Genomic DNA, 4584 nt, shown 5'->3' with positions numbered 1-4584 from the left:
ATATATATATACGCACACACACACACATACACTCACACATATATATTTATGTATACATACATACATACATACATACATACATACATTCATACATATATAAGCGAAACACGATTGCAACCAGAATAGATATGACAATATCAAAGAGAAAAATAATACAATATAAACTAGAAATTCTACAGATATCTCAATATATTGAAGATTCATCAGAATCACTAATCTCTAAAGTATGTGTGTGCGTGTGTGTGTGTGTGTGTATGTGTGTGTGTGTGCGTGCGTGTGTGTGCGTGCGTGTGTGTGTGTATGTATATATGTATGTGTATATATGTATATTGCCATGTCCTGCGGCCTCAATTATTAATGGTATCGTGAGGGCAACGTGACGTTGTACTGGTTAACCGAACCACTTTTAAGAGACACTGCGGAGCCTGTCCCTCTATACGTCTGAGCATACCCGTTTTTCTGCTAGAAAATGACATAGAAACAGGCATCATCAAAGCAAAGAAGGAACCGACCCAAACACAGTACCCAGACAGCATGAAAGACAAAGTTAACCTTGGCAATATTTGAACTTAGATCTTCGAGACAGCCTCAACGAATATCATTATTAACTGCCTATACATTATATGCGTACATACAACCACACATATATATTGTATATAATAACATACATTTATTTGTGTATATATATTTGTGTATATATAACACACAATGAAAATTTGTCAATAAAAACGAATATATCAAGCATACACAGAGGCACACTCACACTCATATATACACATACATATACATACATACATATATATATATATATATATATATATATATATATACATTTATATATATACATATATTTAATATTCATAAAAGCATACATATAACCATAATAAATACATTTATACATTTATAGATATATAAATACATACACTTGATATATGCACATAACTACGTACATACATAAAGACACACGCGCATAAACTTATAGACACACACACACACACACACACATATATATATATATATATATATATACATAATACATACACATATTTATACATACATACATTTATAAATACATGCATTTATACAGGCAGAGAGACAGACTAACATATGTACAGACAGACATACATACACAATCAGATGACAGCCGTCGATTCGGTAAGAATAGACAGAAAGACAAACAGGAGAGTTGTTAAAATAAATGAATTCTACAAAGCGATTCTTGGAATGAAGAAGATTTCTGGAGGCGTCTGAAGGAAAAGAAAAAAGATCGTTGCTAAACTTGCTTAAGTAAACACCCAGCGTTCTATCGTAACTGGTGAGCGTCTCCTAGCGAACGGTAAGTATTGTTTTAGTAAATAAGCATCTCTTAATATCCCATTCCGTTGCTCTTGAAATGTCTATCCATCCAACACGGTTCTATATCTGAGCGTCACCTATCAGTTTTTAGCATTTTTTTCTTCGTTGCTTTTTTCTCTCTCTCTCTCTTCCGCAGTTGACCGCTTCTTGAAGATGTGAAATTGTGTTGCATTTGTTTCTGTACAAACTTAGCATACACGATGTATGAATATATACGAATCCATGCGCATATGCACATACACAGACATACGCACGCACGCGCACAAACACACACACACACACACACACACACAGACACGCACACACGCACACACGCACACACGCACACACACACACACACACACACACTACAGACATGCTCAGACTGTTAGTTACGTGCAAGTGTACCTAGATCTACACATGCATATGATGAGACAAATGCATCATATGTTTATGTGTACATACATACACACATACATACATACATACATACATACGTATCTACATACATACGTATCTACATACACACACATAGGTAAACTATAATTGTTGCTAAATATGACTTGAGTGTTGTAAGCACCTATATTGCTAGAAATAAGAGCTAAAATCTTAAAAAATAATGTAAGTGTGTCTAATGACTCCACAATGCAAAACTGATGTTATATTCGAGTGTGTGCATCCATAGAAGTATAAAATATTTTCAATTATGTGTTTCTGTAGACGTGCGGAAAAAAATATCTACCTGAATAAACAAGAGTATGTTTCTAATTAAAACACTTTTGATCATTGGTGTACTTCCTCAGAACCGGCCTGTGGCTAAACAACAACACAACGATTTTATAGATACTGTGATTTGCCAGAAATAGTAGCCAAATGCCCCTTAAAGTATGCACTACCGTTTTAGGGAAAGATACATTGAATAACGTAGTCATAGATACACTACATGAATAAAAGACAAACTAAGAGCTCAGCAGGCTTATATCTTGACCCCTTATATCCTGACCCCTTATATCCTGACCCCTTATATCATGACCCCTTTCGTGGAATCGTTAAAAATTACAATTAATGAAAATATTTTCTTCATTTAAAAACATTAATTTCTTCATTCTTTTGTGTCATTATCGATTTCAATAAGAAATATTTAAAAACATTTAAGTATTGTAGGCCACGGATGTATGTGTCAGGATTGTCACATGAAAGGAGCTTAAAACCGAAGACTTAAAACCGAATACTTAACGAAATTGATAAATAACAATAAAATTCCGTTATGTTATATTGATATTGTTGGAAAATTGACCCCTTAGATAGCCACATAAACCATTCCCCAGGGGTCAATATTAACGATTTTATTGAGACCTGAACAAAACAGGTCTGCTGGATCAGAGCTGATTTGGCGCTAAACAATCACAATAACGTATGAATACGTCAATCTCTTGAAAACAATAGCCAAATAATCCCTCAATATATTCCCTATCTCAATAAGACACGAAAGGGTCACAGCTGCAATACCCATGACCATAGATCTGCCAAATCAGAGCCGATTTGGCTCTAAACAACAGCAATATTGGCAGTCATTATACGATGGAATTGTATCCGTTCGATCTTCAATCGATCTCTAGTTTTCACTGAGTTTTATTTTTATTTATTTATATTTTAAGGTGTCAAAGACAACTACATTATTCTACGTCTTCGGTTTTAAGCTCCTTTCATGTGACAATCCTGACACATACATCCGTGGCCTACAAAAAGCTGGTTGCTGCTTGTGAAAAAAGATTGTGTCGGGTTATCACCTGTGTTATAATTTGATCGGAATGAATTCGCATTCGATCTGATTGTTTCGTAAGTTGTTTGTGGCCTGGTGATCTCAATTCATTTCTGATGACGTCCAATAAGGAAATATATCCTTTTTGAAGTCCCTTTTGTGTCTACGAAACACAGATGTAATATTCCTCTGGTATGGAAAATATAGTGAAGCAAAGAGGGCTGGTGAATGCTCAAATTCCCGCCAGAGTTCTGACGGGAATTCGAGCAAGACTGGTAGCTTCATCAGGTTTTAAGTTACTGTGTTACATTAATATTTGTGTGTGTGTGTGTGTGTGTGTGTGTGTGTGTGTGTGTACATGCGTGTGTTCTAAATCACGCTCTGTAGTATATGATTAATGGCGGTTCGTCTTTCATCTTTGGCAGTGACAAACAAACCATTTTTACAAAATACATACACAGACATGCCAAAAATAAATAGACACTATTTTTAAAGGTTTATGCCTTGAACCAAAATAGTGTTCTTTGATGCATTTAAATATATAGTATTCAGCTGATATTCCTTGTGCAGTTCTCAGTGATTAAGCCCATTTGGATATCGAACTAAGAAGTTCAGAAATTATCTCCTGTGAAATTTCTGACTCGGCTGCACACCACAACAGTTTGATAAGAGAGCCTAAGTCAACCTGAGCTGGAAGTTGTTGATTCCTTTCTTTTACTGGTTATTTGTACAATCGCTCTGTTAACTATAGCAAGATGAGTTCCAAGGTTCTGTACAATCTTTATATTAAGTCCACCTGCAGGTTGACCCACAATACAATTTTGTTTTTTGTGTTACCGCAAGTTATACAGGACATTGATTGCGCCCTTCTCTTCTAAGCTCGAAATTTGACTTCATCGTCTTCTCATCGTTTTGGAGGTTTTCTAAGTAGTCTTTTCCGATGTCTTGGAGATCATTCAACCACTACATGAGCTCACCTGTAGTCTGTTAGTCCAACAATATGTCTTGCCTTGGGAACTTGTGCTTTCGGTGTTCCACAATCGCATCGTTGATTTCACTCTCTTCTTGAATTACTTCGTTTCCGATATGCTCCCGCATAAAATTTTCAACATGAATGTTTCTATGGTCCTATGTACCATCGGGTGTTGCTGTTCTTTTATCGTAGGCCACGTCTTATTTGCTTTTACTGGTGCATGTTTGACGGTGCAGGATTTTGTCTAAGAAATCTTTGAGGCAAACACCTTCCCCTCCGCTCTTGGACTACACCAGATTTCAGCATTCGAGTCTTCGCATCTATTATTTGTCTCCTCAGCGTAGGTGTACTACTTCATCTCTTCGATTAAAGCTAATGGAGACGGATAAAACCCTAGATACAAATGTTACTTTATGCGTGCGCTTATGTGTGTATGTGCGTGTATGCATACATAGTATGAATATATTTATAGACATATATATATATATATATATATATATATATATATATATAT

At 35.6% G+C, this 4584-nt stretch overlaps 1 protein-coding gene and 1 long non-coding RNA gene across 2 annotated transcripts in view; one reads left to right on the top strand and one right to left on the bottom strand.

Moving 5' to 3' along the window:
- Positions 1 to 1216, bottom strand: part of LOC128249211 (uncharacterized) — a 10064-nt gene extending 8848 nt beyond the window's left edge. The window contains exon 1 of the long non-coding RNA XR_008265329.1: positions 1130 to 1216. This is a non-coding gene — a long non-coding RNA (uncharacterized LOC128249211). The remainder of the gene's footprint in view (positions 1 to 1129) is intronic.
- A 32-nt stretch (positions 1217 to 1248) lies between these two features.
- Positions 1249 to 4584, top strand: part of LOC106883499 (uncharacterized) — a 36351-nt gene continuing 33015 nt past the window's right edge. Inside the window, exon 1 of the mRNA XM_014934527.2 lies at positions 1249 to 1336. The gene's annotated coding sequence lies outside the window, so the exon portion shown is untranslated. The remainder of the gene's footprint in view (positions 1337 to 4584) is intronic.

Source organism: Octopus bimaculoides, chromosome 12 (genome assembly GCF_001194135.2).
Source record: "Octopus bimaculoides isolate UCB-OBI-ISO-001 chromosome 12, ASM119413v2, whole genome shotgun sequence".
Lineage (NCBI taxonomy): Eukaryota > Metazoa > Mollusca > Cephalopoda > Octopoda > Octopodidae > Octopus > Octopus bimaculoides.
Note: the sequence above shows the minus strand (reverse complement) of the source record. Positions and strands in the feature narration are given on the sequence as shown.